The sequence below is a fragment of the Cottoperca gobio genome, chromosome 11, assembly GCF_900634415.1.
Source record: "Cottoperca gobio chromosome 11, fCotGob3.1, whole genome shotgun sequence".
In the NCBI taxonomy this organism is placed as follows: Eukaryota; Metazoa; Chordata; class Actinopteri; order Perciformes; family Bovichtidae; genus Cottoperca; species Cottoperca gobio.
Genome location: NC_041365.1, coordinates 19,224,075 through 19,247,635, shown reverse-complemented (window position 1 = coordinate 19,247,635; position 23,561 = coordinate 19,224,075). Strand labels below are relative to the sequence as shown.

Genomic DNA, 23,561 nt, shown 5'->3' with positions numbered 1-23,561 from the left:
CCCACAGACCTCTCCACCTCCCTCGGTGCCCTCTGTGTAACACATTCTGCCAACTAATAGTCGCTCTTTCGGCATCATCTGAAGCAAGAGATAAAGGAAAATCCCACCGAGGCAAAATCCCTTACTGCTGCGCTGTTGAATTCTCCCTTAAATTAAGAGTTTGCTAATCAGTTTCCTGTCATAAACAGAGAATAGGAAGCAGAAGAAAAGGTTATGAGACAGCTAAATCCCTGTTGGCTTGCTGTAGAGCCACTTTAAGGGATAAATATTAGGAATTAGGCAGGAAAAGCTGGAATCCTGCCCGTAAACCTCTCAATGAGGAAGAAATGTGGACGCGGCCGCTGAAGCATAAACTTTATCTTACAAGGAGCGCATGGAAACACACAGAAAGTCATAAATCACTTGACTTTTAATGAGAGTTTATGACCGTAGGGGAAACACATCGACATGAGGAAGAGATTGATGTCTGGTTTTCAGGAAGAAGGGGGGAGGAAAACAAAGAGGATGAAGAAGGAAAGAGGGGAGAACGGAGGGAAGGAGGAAGAAGAAGCCTGAGGGTCCTCTTAAGCTAATTAATGGATCCACATGCGCGAGTGGCGAGCGTGCACGTTGGGTTTTAAGCAGGCTTAAGTCTTCATCCATTAGACAAATGAGAGGGCAGGAGGGGGGGGCTTCAAGTGGGCAACACACACACACACACACGCTACAAAAAGTAATCAGTTTTCTGGACTAATCAGGATTTTTTTAATGAACACGCAATCTCTCCCTCTGAGGCTACAACACACAGTGATTGAATTAAAGCAGAAGTCAAACTACAGAGACACAGACTTTTTTTATTATTTACATATTTTTCATTTGTACAATTACTTAAAAATAAAAATCTATATATTCAACCCTTGGTCATCACATATACCTATTAGAATTTTTTCCTTTCCTACTTAAACATTTTATCACTACCCTTCTAAGGCACTACACGGGCCAAAAAGTACCCAGCATCAACCCACAACGCCACCCCGTGTGAGTGCCTCCCCGCTGCACCCCCGGAAATCAAACTCATTCAATCAATCAATATTCATTCAACACTGTTGTTGTTGTCCTGCATTGTAGTGCCTTGAGATTGCTTTTAGCTTGGAAAGGCGCTTTACAAATAAAATGTATTATTATTATTATTATTATTATTATTATACTATTCCAATCATTCATAAAATATCCCGTTCTCGATCGATAGGTGAGTGTCGCCGCCCTTCGCGAAGTACAGCGGCGAGGGAATGTTAATGGCAAAGCAAAAAAAATAAATAGATAGTACACACGACATCTACTGCACATCTGTCCGTCCTGGGAGAGGGATCCCTCCTCAGTCTCTCCCTGAGGTTTCTTCCATTTTCCCCCTTTAATTATGGGGTTTCTTTTAGGAAGTTTTTCCTTGTGCGATGCGAGGGCCTAAGGACAGAGGGTCTAAGGACAGAGGGTCTGAGGACAGAGGGTCTAAGGACAGAGGGTCTAAGGACAGAGGGTCTAAGGACAGAGGGTCTGAGGACAGAGGGTCTAAGGACAGAGGGTCTAAGGACAGAGGGTCTAAGGACAGAGGGTCTAAGGACAGAGGGTCTAAGGACAGAGGGTGTCGTAACCTGTACAGTCTGTAAAGCACACTGAGACAAATGTATAATTTGTGATATTTGACAATGAACATTGCCAACTACGCTGTAGTTTTTGTGCGTATGACAATGAAGCCTTTGAATCTTTCACTCGCTGCTTTACTCCTGGCTTCAGTAAATTAACAACATCACTCATTCAGGGGTATATTATGGGGTGGATGTCTATAGTAAGTCATGATACACAATTACTTGTTGATCTCTGTAGTTCAGGTGGGAGAGGTTGGTCCTGATGTTCTGTGTTGTTACAGGTGATTTATTTATGCTTTGTTATGCAGTGTGACTGTATCTAGTTATTTCTGGTTATTAATCCCTTCTCATCAGCAGGCTATGTTGGAGAGCAGTCTGGCTGCCTTGCTCTGCAGGCAGTCTGTAAGCTCGTCTAAGATGCCCCAGGATCAGTTAAACGTTGTGCAGATTTAACCTTATGGAAATCCTGCAGATTCATTGGTACTCAAACTTCTACCCAACGTGGACCTTTGACTGTCTCTCCAATCACACGAGATACCCCGAAACAGTCCCAAACTTTTATCTTGAAGTATCTTGAATGTAGCCCCGCTGTGAGCTCAGACTGCAGCACTCTGCGCTCACAGCGGTTTCTCGGTTAATTTCCATGCAATTTAAATATTTGTCCCCTCAGTCGTCCCTCTGCGAGGAATCTGATAAAAACTAAAATAGATTCTCTAACTCTCCAAGTTCTTCAGAGCTGTTTCTGTCATTGCTGCTGGGAGGGAGGATTTTAACTACCCACAATCCATTGCTTTAAACATGTGGATTAGTTTTCCTGGAGGAGCTGAGCTTTTAATCTCAAATCTCCAACTGTAAAATGTATGTGCTATACATGTGTGTGTGTGTGTGTGTGTGTGTGTGTGTGTGTGTGTGTGTGTGTTAGTATATGTAATGTAACATGACAAAGTGTCTGATTTCTTCATTACGTTTCATAGCATACTGAATGTTACGACACGTCAACATTTTAGCAGCAAACAGATTAAATATGTGGATAACATAATCAGATATGGATTATGGATTACGATGGTAAAATAAATAAATAAATATAACACCTTTTGGGGCTTCTTGCAGGCTGAGATGGGCTAATATTAAAATTGTACACAAATCACATGTAATCTGATTTTTTCAATTTGGATTTGGGCCACTGTGGTCATAAACCACATAGGTCTGATTTTATGCAATGACATGTCCGAACATTCATATCGTAAGACTCATGAGCCTTTACGTCACTCTAGAGCAGGGGTCGGGAACCTATGGCTCTTTTGATGACGCAATATAGCTCGCAGACAATTTTGAGCTGACATTTTTTAACATGATTAACAAGTAATAAATAATTCTACTTTTTTTTTTTGTTCTCCGCTCTCCTTTCCTCCGCCCTGTCTCTGATTGTAGATGTGTGCGCACATGTGTGTCGGCAGCAAAGCCCCGCCCTTCGCGAAACAGAGCAGAGGAGAAACTGCACAAGGCAAGCAGAAGACCAGGGGGGTCAAACTCAATCACAGAGAGGACCAACATTAAAAACTGGGACTACGTCGAGGGCCAAACACGGTCCACATTTATTGAACAGGATACACATATTGGATAAAGTGCAAAAAGATATGGAACATATTAGGTAGGCTACAGTTCTCCTTTATGCAGTCAGAGCCAGATGTTTGGAAATATTTTCTTAGCTGCCAGTTTAATGTTTGGGGTTCTGTGGAAACCCTCAGTGAGTGAAGGTGTGCATCAGTGAGACTCCTGTGTGGGTTTTTGTTCATCTTCATCACAGAGAAAAGCTGCTCACACAGGTATGTGCTTCCAAACATGCAAAGCATCTGAGCGGCAGGCGGGTTGAGGCATCGTTTCGGGGATGGGGTAGCGTGGAAACTGTGGAAACACAGCGGTGGAGATGGTTTTTCAGTGTTTGGAAACACGCAGTGACCAAAGTGTCCTTGCTGCATCAGAGTCTCCCACAGGCAGCTCGGCTTTGAACGCTCTCACTGCATCATACATGTCCGTGATCACACGGCCCTGAAGCAGGAGGCTTAACAGTGAGACGCGATGTTATGTCGCACAAAAAGTCACAGCTCACATCGTCCCAGAGATCTGTGCTGTGTTTCCCTTTGCTTTCCAAAAACTGGCAGATTTCCTCACGCAACTCTAAAAATCTATTCAGCACTTTCCCTCGACTGAGCCATCGCACCGCCATGTTCACAATGTATCTCCTCAGGAAAAGACTTACATTGGCTCTTATAAAGTGTCTTATAAAATACATGGATAAAGTTGCATTCAATTTTATTAAATATATGACTCTCAAGGAAATACATTTAAAAATATTTGGCTTTTATGCCTCTCCCAGCCAAAAGGTTTGCCAACCCCTGCTCTAGTGTAACATCCCGTCATGTGTGTTAATGTATTTATTTGTATTTGTTTAGTTTATAGTCTATGTTTAGATTTATGCTTAGTCTTCTCTCATTGTTCACTTAAGTTAAAGTCACTCATGTCTAGTCTCGACATGCACTGTCTGTCATTGCACTTCCTGTTTTATTTTGTAATTACCTTTTCCTCTTGTTTCAGAGCACTTCCCGATTGTGAGTTTGAGTTGTGAATTTTGCCTATAGTCAAGTTTAGTTTATGTTTTTTTTGTAATTCCTTTCTTCTACGTTTTTTCCTCATTGAGTTATTTTTTGTTGTACTTGAATGATCTTATTTTTTAAACCTTGTCTTGAGTTGTTGCTTTTGAGTTCAACCCTCTTGTGTCACGTTCACAGCATCTAGATCCACATTTGTCACAAAGAGTCTTGTGGAGAGACGCTGGTTTCAGTGAAGCCATTCACATCACAATACCACCTCCTGGCTCCGACTCCACAACCATGCACACCTCCGTACAGAAGTAGCAGCTTTTGCAATGTGAACGGAAAAACAAAAAAATTGGATCAGAGCAATAAATCAGAATTGAGCACTAAGGCTTGCAGTGTAGCCCAAATCCTTGACGGTTTTCAATTAAACTTTACATAGCTTAAAAGATCATATGTTTTTATTTGTTAACTTTTGTCTTTCATCTTTCCATCAATATTAGTAACATTACAAAAGCAATCGCTGATTTTTGGGAACAAGTTTTGTTCCCAACCCACTGGGATCCCTGTAGCCCATTTATTTAGGGACATATCTGATACATAGGTATACTAGTGTTTAAAGGTTTGTCCTGCCACCAAAGCTTGATTGGGTCCAGTCAGATGTCTGAGAAGACTACTGCGTAGGTTTGTTTTGTACCTGTCGTGGAGCTTTCAAACTAATCTTTATTGATTAATGTCAATAGGCAGAATGGTCCGCATTTTGTATTTCACACGTACAGCGTGAGCACATAAATTGCGAGCTTAATCTTTAAAAAACATTTACTCAACATTTATAAAATCGTACAGTGTTAAATAGAAGTTTGAATCATTTAATTTTTCTTCTTTTGAGGCCAAAACTATTTCAAATGTAAATAGAACATTTGGTGGCTGAATCATACAGATTTTATCTGCTAAAATTGCCATTATTGAAGGAAAAAAGTACAAACATTAATAAAACAGCTGATTCACAACTTGTGTTCAACAGCTTATAGGACTTTAGAGATGACTGTCTACATGTCATTCTCCCAGATATACAGCTGGTAGTAGCTGGAGAGGTAGAGTTTCCCTCAGGGATAGGGGAGGAGATGTTGATCTAATGCTGTGATGGATGTTAACTGTCTGACTGCTGCTTTATTTTGACCCATTAGACTTGTTTATTGTGATGTCACAAAGTTCCCAGATCTCACACGATAACTTGCTGAGTTCAGTGTTATTATGACTGATGATGGAAAACATTACAATAATTGGAATCACTGACAGTGTCTAGACATTTATTAATGAACGAGTGAGGCAGTGACGCCCTCCAATAGAAGGTGGTTAAAATTCTCAATCGAGCCTCTTAAGTCATTACTTAACAAAATGAGAACACTTTAACAGACTGGACCCTCTAAAGCAGTGTTACTCATTGCGCGGCTCGCCAAGCCTTAATTGGTGGCTCGCATGGCAGGAGGCTAAATAAAGAGGTGATAGATATGACTGCAGTCAATACAGATATTTCATAAAAACAAGCAGGGCTATTACATATAACCCATTAAAACACTGAAAGTGTCTGCTCTATTAGCCTACAAATAATACAAATAATATGTAATAATAATTGATAAAAGATGCAAATATAGACAGAAACAAGATATTTAAACTTGCTCAGCCCGTCACTGACTCACTGCGGAGCTGCCAGTTTTGGCGGTCTATCAGCGCTACAATGGTGAATGTGCTCTTGGACGGGTAGATACATGGTGGGCTAGTATATAAATAAATAAACTTAAGGTCATTATAAATATGTTAACATAAGCATGCTTATGAATACGGACATTTGCTAAAAAAGAATTTATATCGCTAAATTGGAGCATTTAAATTGGAGGATACTACGACCAACCTGGCACTTCATACTCGCGTTAGCTTGGCTCCGGTCGACTCGTTTCACCATTTCATGCTAGTTCGCGCGTGTTTCTACAGACGTAGAATGGATCGATTTCTTATTAAAAAAGGTTGCACAGGTGGACAGACACAAAGCGTGACAAACGAGGAAAGTTAAGATTTGGAGCATCAAACATAATACTTTGCGGTAAAAGTGGCTCTCCTGTTGACTTTGTCCTATCAATGTGGCTCTCACGTAGAAAATAGTGAAGACCACTGCTCTAGACTGTCTTTTTTTTATAACTCCCAGATGAGCATGGAGTACGTCTAACATTTGAAGTCTCCTCAGCTCCAGTTTTCAGGGGCAGACAGGAAACTTTGGCTCACTCACAATTTGGGACAAGGTTAAAAAACAAATGAATGATTCCTGCTCAAAATGGGCCACCTCCAAGACGAGATGACCAATAGGAGATTCTAGAAGATCCTCCCCCAACACTCTACTTCATTTCCACTCTGTCAGACATAGAAGCAGCTCAATTTGTTTTGGAGCCTCTCAGGAAACCAGGTCAAAGACTGAGATCAAAGCTTTCAGCGTGGAAAAAAGGCCAAACTAGGACAAAAAGAAGGCAGCATGAGAGCACACAAAGACACAAACAACACACACCATGACACAAAAAAGTATTTTAAGCTCGTAAAGGTAAAGGTAGAAAAAGATTCAGATTTATGGTAGTAACCTGGAAGTGCTAGCATTAGCATTACCAAAAAATATCCAAATGAAAATATGCTGCTATAAATATATCTATATATCTTTATATTCAAACCCTCTATAAGTATGTTCAACCTTAATTCATTTTATGTGACATAAATTAATTCAAAGACACACAAATTAAAGACGTGTGAGCGGAGGCTGTACATGGATCCAGAGGAGACTGACATTAAAGCTGCACTTGCTCTGATAAAGCTGCTGTACACTGCCTTCTCAGCAGTAAACAGACACAGTAGGAGATAATTGAACAGCTAAAGAGACACATATTTCTCTCAGGAGTTGGTGGAGAATATTAGACTTCATTAGGAGGACACAAACACGACTTCCAATTAACGATAGTGTTGCTCCGTAACTGCTGTTAACAAGTTCAACATGTCGACTTTATAAAGTGATTAATGTCATTAAAATCACTTTATTCTACACTTCTCTTTTAAAATGTAAGCAAAATAAAGCATTTGCAGTAACCACATCCTGTAAAAAACATTGTATTGTGCCCCTTTGAATGACTCAGCTCAGACCAACAGTCACGTGACAAAGTCAGCGCAACATCAACTGCCCTACAGAGCAGAGAGGACAGCCGGGAAGTAGAGGTTGTAAAAATGTATATAGTTAAAAATGTATAGCATGTGGAGGCATAGATTCCATTTTTCTCCAAGATTTGTAAAGTAAATGATCAAAGAAATGCAATGGCTTTATTTAACCAGGTTGGGGCAGAACGTGAAGGAAGAAAACTAAAACATTATTTAAAAACACATATTAGACATGCCATATTGGACCTATAACTAATATTTGCGGGTGATGGAGACAACACACAGCCTCTAACAAACAATTTCTCAACGGGGGCAATTTCGCAATAGAATTCTGTGGCTTTTGCAGCCGATAAACCTTCACAAATAAGACAAAAATAAACCGTGTTATTCTCAAAGCACCTCAAAGGGTGAAATGATCCCGCAAGATTGGACCTTCCGATGCAAATGAGCCTTATTGCAAAAGCAGTCCAATTCACAAAGATCAGCGCTAATAACCACAAACAGAGAGTTGGTGGTAACTGAAGTGCATAAGGGTGGTCCGCTCAAACTCTTTTATTTTGGGATGCAGTCACTTCATTGAGACAGTGACCGGTGTCATGAAAGATTAATGAATAAAGCTCCCCTACGTTTCAGTTTTGAAAATACATGAGAAATTAATTATTAATTATGTATTTCCCCCCCCCACATATCTGTTGAGTGTGGTCTGCAGCGCAGAGGTGAATATGGTCATAACGGAAAGAGAGAGAGAAGATAAATGAGCCCGACCCGAGCTCGGTCTGTAAATTAAAAAAAGGCTGACTCTGACCCCTCACATCAATCAGACGCAAAAAGGGCAAATTGCACTGAGCTACAAAACTTGCTGTGTTTGCCCTGTAATATCATATATTTTGTGACGCAGACCTTGAGACGTGGCAGATAGCGGGTGCAAATGATGCACAATTCCTGGAGCTATGAGCTGCTTTAAACCATGCTTTGTGAATTCTCCCCTTAGTATTTTACTCAGAAGTTAACTTTGAATGTATCTCGATCAAAACCAGAGCAGTTCATTCCCACTGAAGCTGCTGCTCATGATTAACGTGGTTAAATATTAATGTGATGTTGAATATATAAAGGAGATATTATGCTGTTGGAGTGGCTTGGTTCAGTACAGCGGGTTGTCCACTAATCGGAGGATCGGCGGTTTGATCCCCAGATTGTCCATTCCGCATGTCGAAATGTCATAGGGCATTTGATAGGGGTCTGAAACTGAACCCAAGCTGCTCCCAGAGGCACAGACATCGGTGTGTGAGTGAGCATTAGATCCTGATATGCAGCTTGGCACTTTTTATATGGCAGTCCTGCCATCAGTGTATGAATGTGTGTGAATAGGTGAATGTTCACATGTAGTGTAAAAGCTCTTTGAGTAGTTGGAAGACTAGAAAGGCGCTGTATAAATGCAAGTCCATTTACCATTTACTATCAGCGAGTGTTAGCTGGAGGTCAGAAGTTCACTGCTAATGCTGCAAGAAACGACAACTTAACAAATGGCTGCAAGCCTCCATCACTGACAATTACATCTAAAAATAAAATCCAACATTAACTTAAATACAATCGATTCAGCGAATCAAAAAGGCAAAAACAGCTCATTTGAGATACTTAAGAGTGACGACGAGGCAAATAGTGGAGGTAATGATCGTGTAATAATGAGTCAACAACTGGAGGTTATCGTGTTCGTCACATTCTGCTGACATTGTTTAGTTACAGAATAACACACTGAGCTGAGAAACGACAGCTGGAATTGGCCTTTGGTTTCACGACACAATGTCTCTGAATCAAACTGTGAGCTTTGTGCGTCTCTGAGCCGATGAGGTTCAGACCTGCAGATCTCACGCTCGACTTTGACATTGGGATCATGTTTTGTTGAGAGTTTGGATGCTGCAGTATTAAAGCTGCTGCAGTGCTTGCAGCGGGGCGTCAGGACACAGATCAAATAATCCTTGCTACCCTTAATCCTTGACCTCAGAGAGGCGAGAAGAGGGGGGAGACATCACCCACATCACTCGTCAAATGATTAGGGTGCAGCGAGGTGCACCGGAATCCGACCATCACACTCACTTTAAAACAAAGCCTTTTGACTCCTCTGGGAAGAAATGTACATTTATAGCTCAATACGAAAGCACTATTCCAGCAATAAATAACACAAGAATCACAATACTGAGAGCAGCATTAATGTTTAAGGGTGAATAGCAAATAGATTCTGATTCTCCTTTAAGAATTTAGAGATCTTCAAATGTGTAAAGTCTAAGGAGTTCTGTGACGAACAGAAAAACAGATCAGGGCATTGTGTGACAATTTGATCAATAGTCATTTTCATCTGAATCTAAATATATTAATAAGCACCAGATAAAGACAAATGTCTTAAACGTCTGCCGTCAGCCTCATTCCATTCAGTTATCTTAAAACATAACTTTTAACCCTACGAGACCCGCAAGAAGAGGCGATAGCGGGCTCAGTCTTAAAGCTAGAGTCAAGACTGATACTTTTTGATAGCTTGCTCCATTTCTCGCTAAATTTTAGCAAGGGAAAAACTGGCATGGCCATATTCACAGGGATCCCTTAACCTCTCACCTTGAGATATCTGAATGAAAATGTGTTCTATGGAACCCACAAGTCTGCCCTTTACACACATGCACACTTCATGCTAATCTCACGCAATTCCTGGCAAAAATCATGCACTTTCATGCATAATAAATGCCCCAAAGTAGCCATTTCTCTGTAGTGAGACCTTTTTTAGAAACTCTACAGCATCAGACTACAGACTTTCAGAGGATGTGTGGCTTATTGACAATAAGAAGTTTCTGAGGGTCTATAAATGTCAAACCTTTTTGATACCAAAGGTGCCCTATGGTGTTCCTTCAAGGTCTTGATGTGGTACTTTTGACCATGTTTTATAAATTCTCGGGTGGTCAAAAATAGTTAAATTAACCAAATTAATCTGGACAGGAAATGAGCCTTCTTGGGTTTTTATTTGTATAGCTGACCTTCTGGCTCAAACGCCGACGACAGATAAAACAGTTTCTTGCCAAACTTTAGTTTTAATGACCGCTTTAAATCTCCCTTTCCATCCTGCTAAATAAAAACACTCTTCTGCAACCAAAACACCAAATGCTATTTCACTTTCTTCTTCTTGGATCTTTGTCCTCCTCCTGTCCTGAAACTGAAGCCAAGCAGCACCTTCTTCTGACTGGGCCAAGAGTCACCAAACACCCCAACAAACTCATGAAATCTCTTTCACACCATCTCCTACGATGCCGTTTGAAACGCTTCTTCATTTCGACTAATATTAATATTAATGGTCCTGGAAAATAAAATACAGCAGAACAAGAACAAATTTGTTTGATAATGTCAAAGATAATTTTAATTCTGCAAATTTATGTTGAACAGAGTAATTGTTTATGATGATTTTCCCTCACGTCATATCATCAGTGACCCTGAAGACACCTTTTAATATTTATTAGATAAAAGTAGATTAAAACATACAGAAACACTTTTCTGCCTTATGATGAAGGACACAACTGGCTCAAAAATGGACATATTACCTGCTAATACTTGAAGACACCCTGAAAACAGCTGATTAAACGTTGACTTTGACCCAAATCCCATCACGATGTTGGAGGTCAGTGACTGACACGGAGCAGAATGAACCAATAACAGCGCAGAACACTGACCACACTCAGCTAACAACACATAGCTTCTTATCCGCCAGTTGTGTCACTGTATACTGTATACCATAGGTCTTCAACAGGGGGTCCGTGACCCCCAGGGTGTCCGTGGAAGTACTGCAGGGGGTCGCAAAATTGATTGTAGATAAAGCAATTCCAAAAAATAATAATTAAAGTTTTTTTTTTTTTTACAACTTTTATTGTTTCCACATTCCCTCCTACGCTGTACTTCACGAAGGGCGGCGACACACACCTACAGTCAGAGACAGAGTGGAGGAATGGAGAGGGGTGAACTAAAATACATTTCTGCTATACAATATATACAGTAGTGGGTCCCTGCACCACGCTACAACAGTTTGGGGGTCCTTGGCCCGAAAAAAGTTGAAGACCCCTGATGTTTCTGAGGAAGTTCTGTGTTTAACAGATTTGAAAGATTCATTCATTCAGTCTCTTTACTCCAATTAACAAATATTATATGATATATTATAATATACACAGACAGTAGCAGAGAGCAGAAAAAACGTTTGAAAAACAGAGAAAAAGATGACAGACTTGTCGGTCTTTAAAACCAGAGAAGAAGAAGAGAGGTTTCTAATTATCCAGAGGCACAGTGACAGAAAGAGCACTTTGTGGTAATCACACACACACACACACACACACACACACACACACACACACACACACACACACACACACACTGACAGTTGAAGTGAAGAAGAAAAACACTTCAGACTTCTTTCTGCTCGTATCAGCCTCGATAGAGCCTCGATTCAGTCAAAGATTTGTTAAGTCGTCCTGAAATACTCACTCCAATCCAATGGAAATAAAGTTCAGATGTGGCTCATGAATTCATAATGCTGTCATAGTGAGTGACGAGAGTGATGCTGTAGCTTGAGATTAATTATTTCTATATTTCTAAAAAACACAGAGCAGCAGTTGTTCCGCTGGTGTGAGTTCTCTGTACGTTTATAACTCAACATATCTGTGATGAGCCAAATTCCCACAATAGTACAATAATAAAATGTTAAATGATATAATATAATATCAGCTCAGATAGTTCAGGACTTTCCTGCATTTTGCTTGAATTAACTGAAGAAATCCAGAAGATGATCTATTTTAGAAACATTATCAACATGGAGAGGAGCTCCATGAATTGAGCTTCCATCCAAAGTATTTGATTTTACTTTAACACATTTTGCAAAATTCTCGATTTTAGTTTTGTTCATGGAGATGACATCTTACATCAACCTCTATATTGTTATACCGTCTCTGTGAGGACGGAGCAACTCCATCCGTAAAATGTAGCTCAGAGCTCCAGCAAAAGCGAGTAAGTAGACATTGAGTGAAGATCATTTTTTCAAACTACTTAAAAATGTACTTACACACACATTTTAAAAGATTCATTAAATGACTACAATTGCTTGTTATGTGTTCAGACTGACTTAACTCCTGATTTGAGAGGAAACTAATATTCATTTTCCAATTGTCTTGAATCTACAAAGCAGTGACAGATTCTCTTTAACAGCGACTTTATAAAAACTACTAACAACATTGAATCAAATTTCTTCAGCTGATCTTCCCTCAAACTAAACACGATGCTCTCTAGAATGGAAATAAAGAAATCCAATATTTAACATGATCACATCTAACTGATGCTTAATCTGCACTCTGCAGCTGCTCTGCTGTCACTCCAATAAAACACAGAACAGTGAGATGACAAGGAGAAGCAGACAGAGGATGGAACAGAGACACTGAAAAATAGAAAAGACGTGTGGAGAAAATGCAGATATCTGAGCTGCTCTCAGCGGGTGTCTGACGAGCTCATGTAAAAATAGGAGGCAGGTCGCTTTCAGGACGAGGAAACTTTGTTCCCTGTCAGACTCAATCCTCTATCTGTGAGAGTACAAAAGGAGCCGCCACACATTGTCATTAACGTCTCCGTCTCAGGCGCAGTCACTCCTGAACCGCCACTTCCTGTAGGCCCTGAGAGGAAACACTGGGGCTGCACAATTATTCGAGTATTATTCTTGATCTGAATTTTGTCTTCCCACAATTAAATGAGCATGATCAACTGATGTTTAAATGCTGATCCTCCTGCATATCAAATCAAGCGCTTCCTAAACTATCAGTCAGCCACCCTGGGGCGATCCAGATGTTTTTGTTATGCCGCTGCGCGCACACCCTGCAGCAACATTTGTATTTTTAGTGAGCTATATTTTGGGTATAATTGTTTTTACATTTTGCTTCTAGTAGAACCACTGAATTCAGGTGAAGAAGAACCTTATATCAAGACTTATTTTGATGCTAAAATCTGTTAATTAGCGGGAAGGCAGCGCATAAAAGTAACAGAAGTGCTCTGTGGATTTCTTGTTTACAGTTGTGATTAATTAATTTGCTTTAGGACTAAAATATTGTTAAAAAATATGTAATTGTGACTATTTTCACTGATATTGCAATATGATTCACGATATTGGTGGGAATGATCATTTTTACATCATCTTCCTCATGTTCATAGTGAATTATTTGAAAATGATCATGGTGTGATTCTTTGTGACAATCTGTACCACAGAAATATTTTTTTAAGTCTGTAGAAAACGATTTGAAGGCTGAAACATCTCTGCAGCACCACCACAAATATTTAGCTCTACTGACATCAGATATGGCACCTGTCCATATGTGAGCACAAAATACTATTTTGTGCCGGCGGGCCGTCCACCCGTTAAGTAGTCAATTAAATTAATATGCTGATTAGCATCGGTTCCCATGAGAACAGGGCTCCCCATCATCGCTGATCATATTATCTGTACGTCCTGATGGATTTAAGTTGTTTTGACTTCAGGATTTTCTCATTAATATGCTAATTTATGCAGAACCTGATGACCTGATAACCTGATAAACCTGATGACATCACTGAGTCAGCAGTGTGAAGGTGTTGAGGAAGACATCAGTCAGTAATGCCAACTCCAGACAGGAGCACCAGCAGGAAGCTGAGTAATGCACTGCTCTGCTAAAATCTGTTTTCGCCACCTAAAGAAAATCTATTTCAGTTTTAGATTACGCTGTATTTAGAATATTTTTACTACTTTACTTTTCGAATGAGGAACTGAAGCCGTTATCTGTGCTCTCTTCAAAGCCACCAGACTGCATTGATAAAAACTTTTACCTCTCGGAACACGTAGGTTGCGTCGATCAGTTAGTTTGTTTGTGTTATTGTGCGACTTTGGTGAATCCGAAGTAACCAAAGACGATTTCTAAAGTAATAACAATAAGAGTTTTTATTATTTACTATATATTCACTGTATAGTTAGAGCAACAGGTCCGCAGCAACTTGCAACTGTCTACAGTGTAGACAAATGAGCTTTTTCAATAAGACAAAATATGTGATTTTGCCCTGTTTGTGTGTGCGGGTGTGGAAAAAGCTCACATTTCTTATTTATCTCTTACCAGAATAATATTGTGTGTGTAAGTGTGTGTTCAAGTTCAAGCAGGTCTTTAACCTCAACTTCCAGACAAACTGGGAAAAATCCAACGCACGCGCACACACTTTATTTTCAGATAGGATAAAAAAAAAGTCGAAAAGATAAAATGACCTTACCTTGAATCCAGGACTGTCCAATCACAAGAGCAGATCAGTGAGGAAGATGTGACCAATCCAGGAAGAGAAGAAGAAGAAGTCCACACTGCAGTCCTGAGTAACTTCTCTGTTTAGAAATCTGGAAGACATAGGAGAAGACATAGAGTTAGGAGTGAAGCCAGGTGAGCTGCTTTCATCTTTATCCAAATGCATTGTTGGACGGGCGCAGGCTTCCTGGAGAACTGGGACACGAAAAGATCAGACTACAGCACGCTGGAAGATCAGGTTCATATCCGAGTGTGAACACACAGAGAGAGTGATCTGAGAACAGCTGCGTATCAAACCTCTTATACTGTATCACTGAAACTCATATCTGTACTTAACTTATTCTTTGAATTTCATTCAGACAACATTTGACAACTTTTAAAGATAAAAAAAGTATGAGAAAAAGTATATTTTGTTAAGACCACTAAAAGTCAGGAAAGATACCTTTTTTTTTTTATCTTGTGTTACAAATTACAGGTTAAACCTGATGACAGACCACCTGCTTCATGTTCCTACATCACCTCTGAATCAGATTTCTTTATCTTGTACACACAGATCCTTTATTTTATGTATATTGACACAAGTAAACTCACACCACACTCATCTGTTATAGTTTTTCATTGGTCTCTCTGTATCTTTTTACATTTTATGCAGCACAAGCTGACTAAAAGAGGTTTAGATCGTCCCGAGTAACACATTATATAATAATATATTATTATATAGTAATACATTTCAGTTTTGATTTGAGTTGAACACTTTTGTATTCAAATCTTTAGAAGATACAAGAGCTCTTAAGACCATTAAAAAAAAAACATTTTGATGGACTTTACTTTAAAAAGAAGACAAGCTAAACACTGTATTGAAGGGAATGGGGAAACCCCAAACTTCTCTCTACCAATACTAGTTTTTACAAGTCCTTAAAACTCAGGCTTTAATAAATCACACTAAATCTCCGACCACATTTGAAAGTGAGATGTCATTTATTTACAGAACTCCTGAATATTTCTGACAGAAGTTGTGAGCCAGTGAAGGAGACTTTGCCTCAGAAGACTCAGTGTGAAATGTTCAGATGACTGTTGATGGATTTTATGTATTCCTGCTGCTGATCTGTGTGCCTCAGAAGAACTTTGAAGTCCAGAACATGCAGAAGAGCAGAACATCCATCCAGTCGAGTGAAGAATCAAACAGTGTCGCTCAGGATTCAGACCTGCAGCTTGTAGCTAACGTCAAGTTAAAAAGCTAAACAATTCTAAATTCTTTCTATTTAAAAAGTCTAAATAAATATTTCACTAATTTTGCATTGCTTGCATTATAGTTCCCTCTATTTCTTTTCAGCTCTAATCAGCTGCTTGATTGGAAAACAAAGACTGTATTATTTGTTACTGTAGCTGTTTCAACTGGAGAGCCAGACAGTCAAGTCTGAGAAACATGTGTACTATTTAATGTGCCTCAGTAAGCTTGCAGATAACCAATTGTAACAGGTTCATCAATCAACTTGTAAGCAAAAAAACGGACAAAGAAACAAACAAAATACGTGTAAACATTACGAAGAAAAATGTGATTGCATAGTCAAAGTGTGACACAACTTCACACATCTCAAATGCACCCAGTTCAAATGTTTGCAGGCGTTATACGTCTTCGTTATTAATGACGATCAGCCTGATAGATGTGGGTTAGAAGGCTTTAGTAGGTTTTTATCATACATTCACATGGTTCAGCAGCAAAAGAAGGAAGAGAAGATGACGCCGACCTCTGGCGACCGTAGCCATTTTGACAGGAGAAATGGCGGGAGTAAGGTGAAGTAGTAAGGGTTAGGGTTGGACGTCGTGGATGAGGCAAAAACACAGGACTTTCACCCAGGTCATACTGTTAAGTTTCACTTTCACTTTCCAAACATACTTATTGTAAGGTTCGCTGGAACCGACAGAACTGAACCCAAATGAGGAGATGGGCTGTGGGGTTAGGGTTAGGGTGGGGTGAGGGGAATAAGTTGATTGCAGGCAGTGAGGATGAACCAGGATCTGAAATGATAAGCGAATTACTGACAAGGTGAAAACAAACTAATAGTGGGTGGAACGCGTGACACTTATTTTATTACAAACCACAATCTTTTCCTAAACTTAACCAAGTAGTTTTGCTGCCTAAACCTAAAGAAGTACATTAAATCCCCTGATAACATTCAAGGTTTGCTCTTAGCTCTGATGTCTAATGACTAAACGTAAGACACTGAAGGGAAATAACAAAGAGAAATGTAGCATGTTTAAAATGTAGCATTATAGGATGCCCCTGGTCGCGTCATAGTGAGATTAATGAATAAATAATTACATAAACTCAAGTGTGCAGAGCGAGTGTTTGGTGGAGCGAAAGAGAGAGAAAGGTGGATGCTTCGACAGCAAAGAGAAGGAGCAAAGGAGAAAACCTGCAGTCTTCTTTTTTTTATAGACTTTTATATAATCGGACTTCTTTTTGAAACCAGTGGAGTAGCCCCCTGCTAGATATTAGAAACAACTTTAAAGCACTTCAGTATTGGCTTCATTTTTCAGACCCGGAGGTTGTCGCTTGTTTCGGAACCCACAGTCTGACTCACTGATTCACTTTTTAGTTTTCCTTAATGAACTTTTACACAAACTGCAGCAGCAGTAAATAAAACAGTGCTGCTGCAGACGCCTAGTTACTCTCTGTGATCTGAATGTGCAGCACACTGATCCTTTTAAATCACAGAAGACACATCTCTGCTCGGCATTACCCAGCAGCCCCTGCAGCGCGGCTCTGACACATGAACACAAAGAGAGAACAGGGTCTAATTAACAGACTGAACACCGCCTCATATTTTTATGCTGAAACTCGAGACGAGACCAAATCTATTTGTCTCCATTAACATTGTGTACAGTACAGTACAGTACACACACCTTCCCGTGGACTTTCTGATTGGCTCGAGCTTCCAGCCGCTGTGAGCAGAAACTTCACACTGGGTCTCTCTCCTCCATCGCCTCACAAGAGAAAATAATTTATTCTGCTTTATTGAGGAGCACAAAATTCTGGAACAACTATGAAGCCATCTGCAGATGCTGAGAAACTTGTTGGGCACAAGAGCTGAATGCAGAACTCTCACAGACACATTTTTAACACATTTGTAAGTTGTAAGTGGTTTAATTCAATTTAACATTATTGGAGTTAATGTTGAACTGCTCTTTGACTGTCGCTTCATCCATCTGAAGAGTAGCGGCTGTCTCATCACTTGTCATTAAGCTGCTCCTCTATGTCCTTTGCATAACATTAATGCGCCTCGCGATAGTATTATTTGACAGAGGAATAGCCTTTAGCTCGCTGGCTGTTCATCAATCATTGTGGAAACCATATCGATAGCAGAGGGAAGTATTAATTATTCAGCTATAGTGTGCAGGCTTCATAGACAATTGGCGGACTTTCTGGGGAAGACCTGGTCTGATTAGGAGTGACAGCATACTTTGGATGGAGTAGATCTCATATCCAATAATATTACAAAGTTTATAAGTGGAAGTATAATCCATGACAACCCGGAGTTGAGACCAGGAGACAGAGTTGCAGTCTTACACACTTTTCTGTGCTTCTTTCCGGGCAGTCACCCACTCAAATCCCCATAGTGACTGTGTCTGCCCCACGACCAATGAAACTAATCAAGTCTATGGTTAACAGAAGAGGAGTTATACATGAAAACCTAATTAAAATAAACACCACCACTGCAAAAGTGCAACTAAATCGGAAAATTTAATGTGGGCTCTTAAACATCAGATCTTTATCAACGAAAGCTGGATTGGTAAATGATTTAATATCAGATAATAAGATTGATTTATTTTGTCTCACTGAAACCTGAGACATGAAGAATATGTCTAAATGAATCCGCTCCACCTGGTCATATTAATACTCACATTCCTCGAGGTACTGGCCGAGGAGGTGGAGTTGCGGCCATATTTGACTCAAACCTCTTGATCAATCCTAAACTAAACTATAACTCTTTTGAAACTCAATATTAGATTCAATTGTGTTCAGTCAGAATGTACATGAACCAACTCACTGTTTAAACCACACTCTGGACCTTGTTCTGGGATATGGTGTTGAAATTGAAAGTTTATCAGTGTGTCCACATAATCCTCTTTTATCAGACCATTTTTAATAACTTTTGAAGTCCTGTTACTGGACTACAAGCCAGTAGGCAAAATATCCTACGCTCGATGTTTATCTGAAAGTGCTGTGACTAAATTTAAGGAAGTGATTCCATCAGCACTTAATTCAATACCAGAACTCAATATCAATATAACAGAGGACTCCAATGCTAACTTTAGTCCCTCCCAAATTAATCATCTTGTTGATAGCGCTGCAGCCTCACTGCGAATAACACTCGACTCTGTCGCTCCTCTAAAGAAGAAGATCATAAAACAGAAAAAGAAAGCTCCATGGCTTAATTTACAAATCCGCAAACTAAAACAAAAGTCCAGAAATCTTGAAAGTAAATGGGGTTCCACTAAATTGGAAGAATCTCGTTGAGTCTGGTTAGATCATATTAAAACGTATAAGAAGGCTCTCCGTAATGCCAGAGTAGCTTATTACTCTTCCTTAAAGTAGCTGTAATAAAACCACTTCTTAAAAAGCCTAGTCTTGATCCAGAGGTTTTCAGCCAACTATAGGCCGATATCTAACCTTCCCTTTCTCGCTAAGATCCTTGAGAAAGCAGTCGCAAAACAGTTATGTGATTTTTTTACATAATAATAGTTTATTTGAGGTTTTTCAATCTGGATTTAGAGTTCATCATAGCACAGAGACGGCACTGGTGAAAGTTACCGATGACCTTCTAATGGCATCAGACAAAGGACTTGTCTCTGTTCTTGTCTTGTTAGACCTCAGTGCTGCTTTCCACACTGTTGATCATGACATGTTGATACACTACTACTCTATAAACTTTCATTGTTAAGCGGATGATACCCAATTATATCTGACAAAACTAATCAATTGGCTAAACTTCAAGCACGCCTTAACTTTTTGATGTTAAACACAGACAAAACTGAAGTTATTATACTTGGCCCTAAACGCCTCCGAAACGCATTTTTAATGACATAGAAACTCTGGATGGCATGGTGCCTCCAGCACCACCGTAAGGAATCTTGGCGTTATAATTGTCTTTTTTGGGGGGGTTTTCTCATTCGTCGAGGTCATACCTGTCAACATTGAAATTTCAAAATAAGGGAAATGTTTTGGCGGACATATAATGTAAACACATAAGGGACGGGTATAGGCCTATACATTCAGGAAATACATGTTTATTTAAAGTATTTATTATTTGTCCGTTATAAAATGTATGTATTTTATTTATTAGTTATTATCATCAATTTATTTGATGGTGGATGAGTTGTGTGGCTTGTGTTTCCTCCACGAGGACTTCCTTGCGATGTCAGAGTCTGGAAACATGTCCGCTACACTGCGACTGAAATCAGCGCAGAAGCTGAAGGCTACATTATTTTTGGCGCGAAGCATCGACATCTTTCCCTCAGCGTTGGTCACTTGGTCTGCCTCTGAAACAGTTCTTATCACACATGAAGTCATTGACAGTGTATGTGTTTGTGCCTCGTGCTTGTGCTTGGACGATTTTTCATGCTGGTGAACATCTCTTATTCCACCGTGTGCAAAGCTAACATCTGAATGGCACACTTTACAAAAAGCACGAGTTGTCCCGACTCTGCTTTTATTAAATAAGAGAAGGTCTCCTCTCATTTGTTCAGGTACTTCCATAAAGTCTTAACTTGTTTGGCAGGTACAACTGCGTCTCCATCTATCTCCCGTTCACTGTGACTCTCATCATATGTTCTCGTCTTCTTCTTCTGTGTTATTGTTCCTGTTTTCTTCTTCTGTGTGTTTACTGGCGGATAACGTTTTTCAGCTAAAGTTAAACATAATACTGCCACCTGCTCTACCGGAGGCCACTTTACACTTTTTTTTTAAATTACCTTGAAAGGTTAAAAATACGGGATAATTACGGTAAAATATTTAAACGGGAGGAAAATGGGATCGAAGGAAAATTACGGGAGGGTTGACAAGTATGGTTGAGGTGCAGTCGAAACAGGTGAGTTTTCAGTATGCTACGGAAGTTGTGAAGTCTGTCTGCTGACCTGACATCAATGGAGAAGTCGTTCCACCACGGTAGCCCTAACGCGGGAAAACTGTGAAAACATGACGCGAGCCATTGAGAGGGGAGCGGACACTCTCTTCACTGATACAGAATGCTGTCAAGGATGGGGGTGCATGGCGCAGATTTTTTATTGTTGTCTCCTCTCCTTTTCTTCCGCTCTGTCTCTGACTGTAGGTGTGTGCGCACATGTGTGTCGGGAGAAGAGCCCCGCCCATCGCGAAACAGATCAGAGGAGAGAATGTGAATGCGAAAAGCAACGCAGTAAACACTGAAACCTGCACATAAATTAGATAAATAACAAAGCGTTGAATTTCAGGGGGGGGAGCAGCCAATGGTAGGGGAAACACTGAACGCTATAGGAAACAATGTATTCACTATCAGCTCATGACGATCTCACCGCCTGATGGACATGACAGGAGCGTCCGACAGTCCGAGGTTTGAAGGTCTGAACGGTGAACACACTCCCTTGAGAGGGAAACAGCTCGTCTCTGTATGGCGGGAGACATCCAAGGTCACACATGAATTTGTATAAATATTCGACCTGCGCGACACGGAAGATATTCAGTGTTAAGTAGTGCCTCTAGCGGTCAGTATGGATGAAATAAAAGCTCAAACAGACAATAAAAAAAGATTCAGTTTCAGTTGTAAAATTTAAAACGTTGAGTTGAAACACAAAGGAACTGTAAGAAAAAGCTTCTTATTGCAGCCAGGGATGCTCCTCCTTTACACCAGCTACACTTTATGTGCAGCTGGATAGATTTCCAGCCGCATGTAAAGGTCAGACAAATGAAATGAAAGAGAGCTATAGGACACATGTGAGGTTGGGACCTGTCTTGCTCCAAAGATATTTCATCTATCTTCATTTCGGAGACACAATTTAGCAGAGCTCACTAACAGTGTGGTGTGAGAGGGGATGAGAGCGGGAGGGAGGAGGGCTGTGCAGGGAAGCAGAAAAAAGGGTAACAAGAAAGAAGGATGGATGTCTCTGTGTCTGACAGAGCAGACAGGCAGAACATGGAAACACAAACTATGTATCTACCTGCTCAATAACAACACACCAACAACATCCAGTCCCACATTCAGCAAATCAGCACTCTGGAGAAACAATGAAATGTTGTCTGAAGATAAATAATCTTTCCCTGACAGATCCTAAGCAGCGATCGCTTCCTTACGCACTATGGCAATGCCTTCTGACCTCACGCTGCCCACACAATCTCTTATTTCTTCTACTTACTTAACGGTTTTGGCGCTTAACTTCCTGTGGCTATTGTTGGTTATTTTAATAATAAAAATAAAGATAATATGTTAAAAGTCTCCACCCTGAACAAATATAAACTGTTAACACGTCCAGCCTGTGTACATGTTGTGATATTTCTGTACATCCAACAATCTCATCCTCTCATCCACATTTATTGTTGTTATTTTCCATGTGGCTGAATGTGCAGGAAGATATATTTTCCCCATTACGGCTGACCTGAGGTGTAGGAATGAACCAATGTTTGACATGTTTGCTTGAAAAATATGTAAAATGTTGCCGAATCATTTTCTATTGGTCCAATACTTGAATAATAATGATTCACAAGATGAAGTTGTTAGAGATGAAGCACATTTTACTCAAGTTTAGCTCTTAAATCTTAAAATAATGAGCAATAAAGTATTAAATTAAAATTGACCATGGTGTGAGGCGTCGGGCCGGGGTGGGGATACTCACTAGCCCCCGGCTGAGCGCCGCTACATTTGGAGTTTCGCTCAGATAAATAGGACTTGAACCAGCTTAGTGCGGTTCCTTTTATAACAACACAATGTTCCAGTCTCTGTAGTAGAATGTCCTGATCAACAGTGTGGAAAGCAGCACTGAGGTCTAACAAGACAAGAACAGAGACAAGTCCTTTGTCTGATGCCAATAGAAGGTCATTGGTAACTTTCACCAGTGCCGTCTCTGTGCTATGATGAACTCTAAATCCAGATTGAAAAACCTCAAATAAACTATTATTACGTAAAAAAATCACATAACTGTTTTGCGACTGCTTTCTCGAGGATCTTAGCGAGAAAGGGAAGGTTAGATATCGGTCTATAGTTGGCTAAAACCTCTGGATCAAGACCAGGCTTTTTAAGAAGTGGTTTTATTACAGCTACTTTAAAGGATTTTGGTACGTAGCCAGATAATAAAGACAGGTTGATCATATTTAATAACGAGGTGTTAATTAAGGGTAAAACTTCTTTAAACAGTTTAGTTGGAATCGGGTCTTAAAGACAGGTTGAGGCTTAGATGAAGAGATTGTTGAAGTTAGTTGGTTAAGGTTGATTGGAGTAAAACAGTCTAGATATATTTCAGGAGTTACAGATGTTTTTAAAATTCCAACGGTTGAAGTTAAGTCATTACCAATTGAGGTCAGGAGGAGATTAATTTTGTCTCTAATAATTATAATGTTATCGGTTAAAGAAGCTCATGAAGTCGTCACTACTGAGAGATATAGGAACAGAAGGCTCTGTAGAGCTGTGGCTCTCGGTCAGCCTGGCTACAGTGCTGAACAGAAACCTGGGGTTGTTTTTATTTTTCTTCTATTAAGGAAGAGTAATAAGCTGCTCTGCATTATAGAGAGCTTTCTTATACGTTTTAAGATGATCTAACCAGACTATATGCACATATATGCACAGTATGTTGGGGATTCAGGT

The 23,561-nt window shown here is 39.9% G+C and overlaps 1 protein-coding gene across 3 annotated transcripts in view; it reads right to left on the bottom strand.

Moving 5' to 3' along the window:
* LOC115015499 (semaphorin-6D-like) overlaps positions 1 to 23,561 on the bottom strand; it is a 145,108-nt gene that overhangs the window by 107,440 nt on the left and 14,107 nt on the right. For all 3 annotated transcript variants that reach the window (XM_029442867.1, XM_029442866.1, XM_029442868.1), the window contains exon 2: positions 14,702 to 14,819. The gene's annotated coding sequence lies outside the window, so the exon portion shown is untranslated. The remainder of the gene's footprint in view (positions 1 to 14,701; positions 14,820 to 23,561) is intronic.